This window comes from Piliocolobus tephrosceles, chromosome 20 (assembly GCF_002776525.5).
Source record: "Piliocolobus tephrosceles isolate RC106 chromosome 20, ASM277652v3, whole genome shotgun sequence".
Taxonomy (NCBI): domain Eukaryota; kingdom Metazoa; phylum Chordata; class Mammalia; order Primates; family Cercopithecidae; genus Piliocolobus; species Piliocolobus tephrosceles.
The window spans coordinates 34,677,633-34,688,323 of NC_045453.1; positions in this window are offsets into that span (position 1 = coordinate 34,677,633).

A 10,691-nucleotide genomic window follows, 5' to 3' on the forward strand; every position below is an offset into this window, starting at 1 on the left:
CCATTAACTACACTAACCAGCCCAGAAAAACAACCCATTAACTACACTAACCAGCCCAGAAAAACAACCCATTAACTACACTAATCAGCCCATTATCAACACTAACCAGGTGGGAAGCTCGTCCATTAACTACACTGAGCAGCCCAGCAAAACAACCCATTAACTATACTAACCAGCCCAGGAAACCAGCCCATTAGCAACACTAACTAGGTGGGAGCTAGTCCATTAACTACACTGACCAGCCCAGGAAGCCGGCCTATTATCCACACTAACCAGCCCAGGAGGCCAACTCACTATGTCCGGTAACCAGCGGTCTCATGTGTGGTGCTGTAACCACCTAGTGCCGGGACTGGGTCACAACGGACGGGAACATGGGTCGGGTCTGGTGGTCAGAGTCCGGGATCCAGGCACCACAGAGTTGGTGCTGGGTGAGGGCCTGCCCCACACAGATGGTGCCATCCAGGCATCCTCGCATGGTGGAGGGTGGGGGACAGAAAGTCCCAGCTCTCTCCCTCCTGCCCTTTGATAAGATGCCATCTGGTCCCAGGGGCTCCCGCCTCAAGCACGAGGTTGGTGCTCTGATAAAAAAGGCCCCCCCTTGGCCTTCCACTCTGTCCATGTGAGGACACAGCACCCGTGCCCCTGGAGGACGCAGCAACAGGACACCAGGATGCAGAGAGCACCGTCTCAGGGGCTGTGATGCTGGGTGGGGGAAGGGGCCTCCAGAGCATATTGAGTTTGGACGTGAACTTGAGCTGCATTCCCAGGTCTCTTCCGTGTGTGTGGAACGCTGAGTCTCCCAACACAACTGGGACAAAGTCCACGGTCCTGGGCCTGACCTCGGAGGCCCTCAGTGGTCAGGACCCGCCTTCCCTATGGGCCTCTGGAGGGCACAAGCATCGGCTCCCAGCACCTGCCTGGCTATGAGGAAGGGGACCCAGCCGGGACAGCCTCCGTCCCAAACCATCCAGGCCCCATGTAGGGTCAGTGCAGCAGTGTCTGTGCATTGAGAGACTGCCCATGGGTGACTGGGCCAGGCCACTCACTGCCCATCACTGCAGACAACTATCCAGGAACCCCCTGGCTGCCCCAATACCCCAGCTGCCCAGGCTGAGCCTCTGAACCACCCATCTGCACCCGCTCTGGCACGTGCCTGTAAGGTGGGTCTGCTGTGGGCGCCGCCGAGGGAGGACATTCTCCTGCCAAGTCCCAGCCAAGCTGGGGGTCGTGGGCTCACAGCCCCGTGCGGCGGCAGCACCTGGCCCCCTGCTATGCCCGCCTCTCCCAAGCCACTGTGCCCCTCTGATCACCTTGGTGCCCTGGCCTTGCCTCCCCACTACAGAATCCCAGCCCCCCAGGCCATGAGTCCAGGCACAAACGGGTTCTCCTACACCAGACTTTGGGTCCTCAAAGCTCTCCAACTCGCCCAGTCCCCTGACCCCACCTGCCCTAAGAGTCTGAGTCCACACCGGCCATGGATCAAGAGTGGAGCCCTGCACAGTATCCGTCCCAGCCACCCTGGGCCTGTGGAGGCTGAGCTCAAAGGTTGGGGAAACTGAGCTCAAAAAGGCAGGCAGCCCTCCGGCCCCTGCTGGGCTGAGCACATGCTGAGCCCCACCCAGGAGCCTCCACCTCAGGAGTCGGTCAGTCCTAGCTCCCTGCAGGGCAGGGCAGGCCACAGGGCTGGGTCCAGTGGTGACCCCTTCCCTCCCCCAGCCCTGGGCCCTCCCCCCCCCCCCCGCCCCGGCCCCTCCCTCCCACCTTCTCCCCTCCCCCAGCCCTGGGCCCCCACCCCCTTCCTTCCCCCAGTCCTAGGCCCCCCCACCCTCCTTTTTCTTGGGCACAATTCACATGCACAATGACTTGCATAACAAAAAACCACTCACACAGTTAATTACGGGTGCAGTTGATAATTACAGGCACAATTAGCCACTTGCTAATTTTGAGGGTGCGAGTAGTTAATTACACTCACAATTAGGCAACTGCTGTAGGCCTGGGACAGGATTCCTGGTGGGGGGGATCCTCCTTGGAATCAGACTCCCAGGGTGAGGCCCTGTGGTAGGGAGGGGGTGATCAGGTGATCTGCAAAGCACCCTCCTCCCAGCTTCAAGGCGTGGGCTTAAGGCCTAGAGGCCAGAGCCTGGCAAATGAAAAATCCAGCTTGGGGCCCTTTCCAGGGAGCCCCAGAGGCCTTCTCTTGGGTCATTTCACAGGATGGGGGTCGCCGTCAGTCCTCTGTCCCAGGAGGATTCAGAGAGGTCAGTTCACAGGCCTATGCTGGGCAGAGCCGCTTGTCCATGGCACTGGCCACTCAGCCAAGTATTGACAGACCCACCCACAGGGCAGACGAAAGAGGCATGGCTCAGCCAGCTGCGGGACCCTGCATCCCCCACTCAGTCACACATGTGCACACATATGCACATGCACACGTGAACACACACACACAGCCCTCCTCAGCTCACAGTGGGCTATAGGACGCTGTCCAAGGTACTGACCTCTCTGCTGCTGGGCCCCTAGTCGCTGAGCCGGGCAGGAGGAGTCAGCTGGGCCAGCTGGAGGACCAGGCAGGGACAGCACCCGAAAACCCTGCTCAGCCCCCTGTGCTGTTCCTGCCCCTGAGACCTTGGCCAGCCACCCAAGGACTACCCCTCGGCGGCCTGAGGACACAGCGCCAGCTCTTCATCTCAAGCACACAAAGGCGCAAGAGGGAGGGTCTGTAGCCTCAGCAGAGACTGAGCCAGATGCACTGAGACCCTGGCCTGGGGCGGGCAGGGGCTCCCTCAGGGGGATCAGAAGGGGTCAATGCTGCAGACCACAGGCCGGTCTAGCCTCAGGCACGGTCCGCCTGGCATAGCACACTTTACAGTGTGGAATATACTGTTGTATTTGTTTCCTGGGGCAACGAAGTCCCACAAACCAGGTGGCTTAAAGCAAAGACATTTATGCTCTCCCAGTTCTGGGGGACAAAAGTCTGAAATCAGTATCCCTGGGCCGAAATCAAGGGGTCAGCAGGGCTGAGCTCCCTCCAGGGGACCTAGGGGACGAGCCCTCACTGCCTCTTCCAGCCTCCAGTTCCTTGGCTCATGGCCACACCCTCCTGTCTCTGCCTCCATCTTCACTTCATCTTCTCAGTGTAACCTCCCTCCGCCTCCCTCTTATATATGGACACTTCCCATTGGATTTCAGGCCTATGACTAGTCCAGAAAGATCTCATCTTGAGACCTCTAACTCAATCACATCTGCAGAGACTATTTCCAGATCAGGTCACCTTCACGGGTTCTTTTTCCCTTGGGGTGGTGGGGGTGGGGGGGATTTTTCAGCTGACCACAATTGTCAACATTAAAACATTAAGATATTGTAGGGGTCCCAACTAGACATTGAGAACAACTAGACATTGTAAGGGTCCCAACTAGACATTGAGAAGGTGGACAATGGGAGGACTGGGTCTCCTTCATCCCTCAGCTGCCAGGATGGAGGGTTTGGCAGGGGTCATTTCTTACACAGCTCCCAGTGGGAGAGGCTATGGAGCCTCGGGAGTGTCACTTCGCTACCTGTGGGCTTCCTTTTCTGTTGCTGGGACCATGTACGAGCTAGTTCTTGCTGAGGAACGAACACAAACACGATCTCAGCAGCAGAGTCAGCATTTGGTTGGCTGGTCCAAGTCAGGCTGCGGGGGCAGCTGAGCTCTGCCCCTACTCCCTCTTCCTCCTCCTGACCAGCAGGCTAGCCTCCCTCACTGATGGCAGCAACACAGGACAGCAGCCTGGTCAATGCAGCTCTCAGTTCAGGGTACCACACGCCCTGTGAACATCCCCTCGGTCAAAGCTAATCACATGGCTGAGCCCACAGTCAAGCAGCAGGAAATCAGACTCCACCCCCTTAGTGGGGGAGCTTCAGAGGCACAGGGCAAGTGTGGTTAGCAGGGGAGAAGGATGAGGCCAGTGATTCCAGGGGCCTGCAGGGGTGCATGGGAGTCAGAATCCACCATTCACTTCCCGAGCACAAGCCCAGGGCCAGCTGGCCCACAGGTCCCCCAGGTGCCCAGCGTCCCCCCGTCCCCCTCCCATGCGGCGGGGCTCACATCCAATGGCTGGTTCCAAGTGTCCTCCTCGTCTCACCTGCATGGTGACCATCCAGGATGCTCTCCCTGAGCCCGCTGCTTACCGAGTGCCATGCAGGCCTGCAGGGAGAGTGGGCACACGCAGGAGAGACGCATGATTTGCAATCTCATTAATAAACTGTAGCCCAACCACAGACCTGCCCTGACAAGGAGCTGCATTTATGGTAACATAAAACTGTCAGCCAGCTGGGCATAGTGGCTCACGCCTGTAATCCCAGCACTTTGGGAGGCCGAGGTGGGAGGATCACCCAAGGTCAGGAGTTCGAGACCAGCCTGGCCATCGCGGTGAAACCCCGTCTCTACCAAAAATACAAAAATCAGCCAGGTGGTGGCACCTGCGTTTAGTCCCACGTACTCAGGAGGCTGAGGCAGGAGAATTGCTTGAACCCAGAAGGCAGAGTTTGCAGCGAGTCAAGATCGTGCTACTGCACTCCAGCCTGGGAGACTCTGTCTCAAAAAAAATTTTTTTAATTAAAAAAAAAAAAATTATCAGCCAATGAAGCTCGTTACAAGCTGCTCCTCAGACCTCTTGTCAGCTGTGACTGTGTCCACCTTTTCAGCCCTTCCAGGCCTGGAGCTGGAGCCCAGGGAGGCCAAGGGGTCCCCACCACAGTTGGGATGCTGACCATTAGCTGCCAGCCCTTCTGTGGACCCTTCAGGTTCAGTCTTGCATGCTGTGGGGCTCCGGGACCTCCCATGGGAAGCCTGACTCAGGCTGTTCAAGAGTCCTATCTAGCCCTCAGCAGGACAAGATCCTCTCAGCAACGTCCCCAACACACACTGGCTCGGCCAGCCTGCAAAGCGCCAGTTCTGTATTTGGACAGCTCGGTTCCCCCAAGGTACCCTTGCACTTGCACTCCATGGTAAGCCAAAACAAGCCTCTTTGTAACTTCCACCCACTAAAACCATTCCATTACCACCAACTGAGATGGGTTCTCCACCTGCCCATCCTGAACTTACCCCCACACATCCCATGTCTCCTTGTCTCCTGCATCTGCCGCCCACATGCAGGCTGAGTGTGAAATAACAAAGGACACACTCCTGGTGGCGTGGGGCAGAGCGCCTGCACACACACAACTCGCAGAGGGAAGGGCATCCATGTGGGCCATGAGCCGGCTCCCCACAATGACTAGCCCAGCCACCCCGACCGTGGGGGAGAACGGGTCCTCCCTCTACGATCTGAGAGTTCTGCTTGGTAGCCCTCAAACCCTACTCCACACAAACCTGCTCGCCCTGAATCTGACGTGCTCACTTTGAACTGTCTTCCTGTACGCCTTTTCCCAGGCTGACACCCGCTTTTCTTTGCAAAATTGTCAGCTGAATTAATTAGCCAGAGCAATCAGGCAAGAGAAAGAAATAAAGGACATTCAAATTGGAAAAGAAGAATTCAAACTATCTGTTTGCCAATGGTATGATCTTATACCTAGAAAACCCTAAAGACTCCTCCAAAAGACTCCTAGATTCAATAAACTAATTCAGTAAAGCCTCAGGTCACAAAATCAATGTAGCACTGCTATACACCAACAATGACCAAGCTGAGAATCAAATCAAGAACTCAATCCCTTTTATAATAGCTGCAGGCCGGGTGCGGTGGCTCAAGCCTGTAATCCCAGCACTTTGGGAGGCCAAGACGGGCGGATCAGGAGGTCAGGAGATCGAGACCATCCTGGCTAACACAGTGAAACCCCATCTCTACTAAAAAATACAAAAAACTAGCCAGGCGAGATGGCGGGCACCTGTAGTCCCAGCTACTCGGGAGGCTGAGGCAGGAGAACAGCGTAAACCCGGGAGGCGGGGCTTGCAGTGAGCTGAGATCCGGTCACTGCACTCCAGCCCGGGCGACAGAGCGAGACTCTGTCTCAAAAATAATAATAATAATAATAGCTGCAAAAAAATATATGTACCCAAGGGGGTGAAAGATCTCTACAAGGAGAACTACAAACACTGCTGAAAGAAATCACAGATGACACAAATGGAAATATATCCCATGCTCATGTATTGGAATAATCAATATTGTGAAAATGACCAAACTGCTCAAAGCAATCTACAAATTCAGTGCAATTCCTATCAAAATACCAACATTCTTTTTTCACAGAATTAGAAAAACAATGCTAAAATTCATTTGGAACCAAAAAAGAGCCTCAATAGGCAAAGTAATCTTAAGCAAAAAGAACAAATCTGGAGGCATCACATCACCTGACTTCCAACTATACTACAGGGCTATAGTTTCCAAACAGCACGGTACTGGTATAAAAGTAGATACACAGACCAATAGAACAGAATAGAGAACCAAGAAATAAAGCCAAATACTTACAACCAACTGATCTTTGATAAAGCAAACAAAACCAGAAATTGGGAAAAGGACACTGTATTCAATAGGTGCTGGGAAAAACTGGTGAGCCACATGTAGGAGAATGAAACTGGATACCTATCTTTCAGTATACACAAAAATCAACTCAAGATGAATTAAAGACTTAAATCTAAGATCCGAAACTATAAAAATTCTAGCAGAAAACCTAGGCAAAGCTCTTCTGGACATCAGCCTTGGCAAAGAATTTACGACCAAGACCCCAAAAGCAAATGCAACAAAACCAAATATAAATAAGTGGGACCTAATTAAACTAAAGAACTTCTGCACAGCAAAAGAAAGAATCACTCAAGTAAACAGACAACCCACAGAGTGGGAGAAAATGTTTGCAAACTATGCATTTGATAAAGAACTAATAATCAACTAATAATCAGAATCTACAAGGAACTCAAATGGGCAAGAAAAAAAACCAATCTCATTAAAAAGTGGGCAAATGACAGGAACAGACGTTTCTCAAAAGAAGATATACAGATGGCCAAGAAACATATGAAAAATGCTCGACATCACTAATCATTAGGGAAATGCAAATTAAAACCACAAGGAGATACCACCTTATCCCAGCCAGAATGGCCATTATTAATGTGGCCGTAAACTGAGGAATGGAGAGACCAGTATGGGGTACAGGAGGATTGTTGTTTATTTTAGGCACGCACCGGCTCAGTGGACTCACATCCAAAAAGCTGCGCATTGAACAAAGACTGAGCAGGGTTTTTAGAAGCGGACTTACACGAGTAAAACAAAAGCAGTTAATCATACAGTGACAGGTCACGTGATCTATAGTGTAACTGTTGACTTAGCATAACTTGGGGCTTTGCATAGCTAGTGACCTCGTAGCTGTGTCAAAAGAAAAACAAGAACTGGCTAAATACAGAAATTTGTAAAACATAATCATGCTTAAGAAGCCTGGGAAAGGAGTAACAGTAAAAGAATTTGTCTTTCTTTTTTCCTCAACCTTGCTCTGGAGTGGGGGTGTCTGGAGCCCATTCCTTTGGCCTTGGCTACTCAGTGTGATCTTGTAACTGTCCTTGAAGTGAGCTCGCTGCACTTTCCCCTGCTAGGCAGAGGAAAACTTGTTGTTTTCTTTCTAACCCTTGCCTTGCCTGTTACTTTTCTTAGAGTGAATGGATGCATATTTATTTTTAAATGTCTGCCTCATTAAAAAGTCAAAAAACAATAGATGTTGGTGTGGATGTGGTGAAAGGGAACTCACACACTGCTGGTGGGAATGTGAACTAATACAACCTCGATCGAAAACAGTGTGGAGATTTCTCAAAGAACTAAAAGTAGATTTGCCATTTGACCCAGCAATCCCTCTAATGCGCATCCACCCAAAGGGAAGGAAGAGTCACTACATCCAAAAGACACCTGCATAGGTGTGTTTATCACAGCACAATTCACAATTGCAAAGACGTGGAACCAACCTAAGTGCCCATCAGCTGATGAGCCGATAAAGAAAGTGTGAGATAGCCGGACGTGCTGGCTCACGCCTGTAATCCCAGCACTTTGGGAGGCTGAGGCAGGTGGATGACGAGGTCAGGAGATCAAGACCATCCCAGGGCCGGGTCCGGTGGCTCAAGCCTGTAATCCCAGCATTTTGGGAGGCCGAGACGGGCGGATCACGAGGTCAGGAGATCGAGACCATCCTGGCTAACACGGTGAAACCCCGTCTCTACTAAAAAAAATACAAAAAACTAGCCCGGTGAGGTGGCGGGAGCCTGTAGTCCCAGCTACTCGGGAGGCTGAGGCAGGAGAATGGCATAAACCCAGGAGGCGGAGCTTGCAGTGAGCTGAGATCCAGCCACTGCACTCCAGCCTGGGCGACAGAGCGAGACTCCGTCTCAAAAAAAAAAAAAAAAAAAGACCATCCTGGCTAATGCGATGAAACCCTGTCTCTACTAAAAATACAAAGAAAAATTAGCTGGGTGTGGTGGCGGGTGCCTGTAGTCCCAGCTACTTGGGAGGCTGAGGCAGGAGAATGGTGTGAACCTGGGAGGCGGAGCTTGCAGTGAGCCGAGATCACACCACTGCACTCCAGCCTGGGTGACAGAGTGAGACTCTGTCTCAAAAAAAAAGAAAGTGTGAGACAGATTTAGATAGATGATTGATTGATAGATAGATAGATAGATAGATAGATAGATAGATAGATAGATAGTAGACAGATAATGAAATACACGCATATATATGTCATGAAATACAACTCAGTCATAAAAAAGAATGAAATAATGTATTTTGTAGCAACTTGGCTGGAACTGTGTAGACCATTATTCTAAGTGATGTAACTCAGGAATGGAAAACCAAATACTGTATGTTCTCACTTATAAGCGGGAGCTAGGCTGTGGGTACACAAAGGCATGCAGAGTGGTATAATGAACACTGGAGAATCAAAAAGGAGGAGGGAGGGAGGGGGATGAGGGATCAAGAACTACCCACTGGGAGGCCAGGTGTGGCGGTTCACCCCTGTAATCCCAGCACTTTGGGAGGCCGAGGCGGATCACCTGAGGCCAGGAGTTCAACACGAGCCTGACCAACATGGAGAAATCCATCTCTACTAAAAATGCAAAATTAGCCGGGAGTTGTGGCAGATGTCTGTAGTCCCAGCTGCTCAGGAGGCTGAGGTGGGAGAATCGCTTGAACCCAGGAAGCAGAGGTTGCAGTGAGCCAAGATCGTGCCAGTGCACTCCAGCCTGGGCAACAAGAGCGAAACTCTGTCTGAAAAAATAAAAAAAACTACCTATTGGGTACAACGTACACTACTCGGGTGATGGGTACACTAAAACCTCAGACTTCGCCACTATACAAGTCATCCATGTAACCAAAAACCACTTGTGCAAAGCTATTGAAATAAAATAAAAACTAGAGCTGGGCACAGCGGCTCACACCTGTAACCTCAGCACTTTGGGAGGCCAAGGCAGGGGGACTGCTTGAGCCTAGGAGTTCAAGACCAGCCTGGAAAACACAGCAAGACCCCATCTCTACTAAAACAAAAAATTGTTTAAAATATCCTAGTGTAGTGATGAGTGTCTGTGGTCCCAGCTACTTGGGAGGTTGAGGCATGCAGATCACTTGAGCCCAGGAGGCCGAGGCTGCTATGAGCTGTGATCACACATCTGCACTCCAGCCTGGGTGACAGAGCAAGACCCCGTCTCAGAAAACAATAACAGCAACAACAAAACTATTTGAGGTATAATTTACGTACAACAACACTCACCAATTTTAAATATAATTTGATGAGTTCTGACCAATATAGACAGTTGTGCAACCACCAGCATGATGATTACGTGGAACATTCCCATCACACCAAAACTTTCCCTCCCCAGTCCCCTCCTCCACCCTGGTCCTGGACTCCTGTATTCTATTTGCTATCCCTGTAGTTTTGACTTTCATATAAATGAAACCACCCAGGATGCAGTATTTTGAGTCTGGCCTCTATCACCAAACATAATGCTTTTGAGATTTATCGTTGCTGCACCCTGGGGTAGCTCATTCTGTTTTTCTGGCTGAAAAACCTTCCTTATGTGGGTGTACTGCAATTTATTTTATCTACTCACCTGTTGAGGGGTATTTGGCGTGGTTCTCATTCACAGCTATTACGAATAAAGCTGCTATGAATGTCGAAGTCAGGTTCTTTACACGGACAGAGGCCTTCTCTTGGATGGCCAGCTGGGGTGGAACTGCTGGATCACGTGGTGACTGTAGGTGTAACTTCTTTTCTTTTTTTTTTTTTTTGAGACGGAGTCTCGCTCTGTCGCCCAGGCTGGAGGGCAGTGGCGCGATCTCTGCTCACTGCAAGCTCTGCCTCCCGGGTTCACACCATTCTCCTGCCTCAGCCTCCCAAGTAGCTGGGACTACAGGTGCCCGCCACCATGCCTAGGTAATTTTTTGTATTTTTAGTAGAGACGGGGTTTCACCATGTTAGCCAGAATGGTCTCAATCTCCTCACCTCATGATCCACCCACCTTGGCCTTCCAAAGTGCTGGGATTACAGGCATGAGCCACCGTGCCCAGCCAGGTGTAACTTTTCAAGAAACTGCCAGGCTGATTTCCAAAATGTCTATAGCATGTTACATTCCCCCACACAGGGTGTGGGGGTTCCAGTGAATACACATCCTTCCCTGCACTGGCATGGTCCATCCTGTACATTCCAGTCTTTCCAGGAGGTGCTCAGTCCTTCCAGGAGGTGCTCAGTCCTTCCAGGGGGTGCTC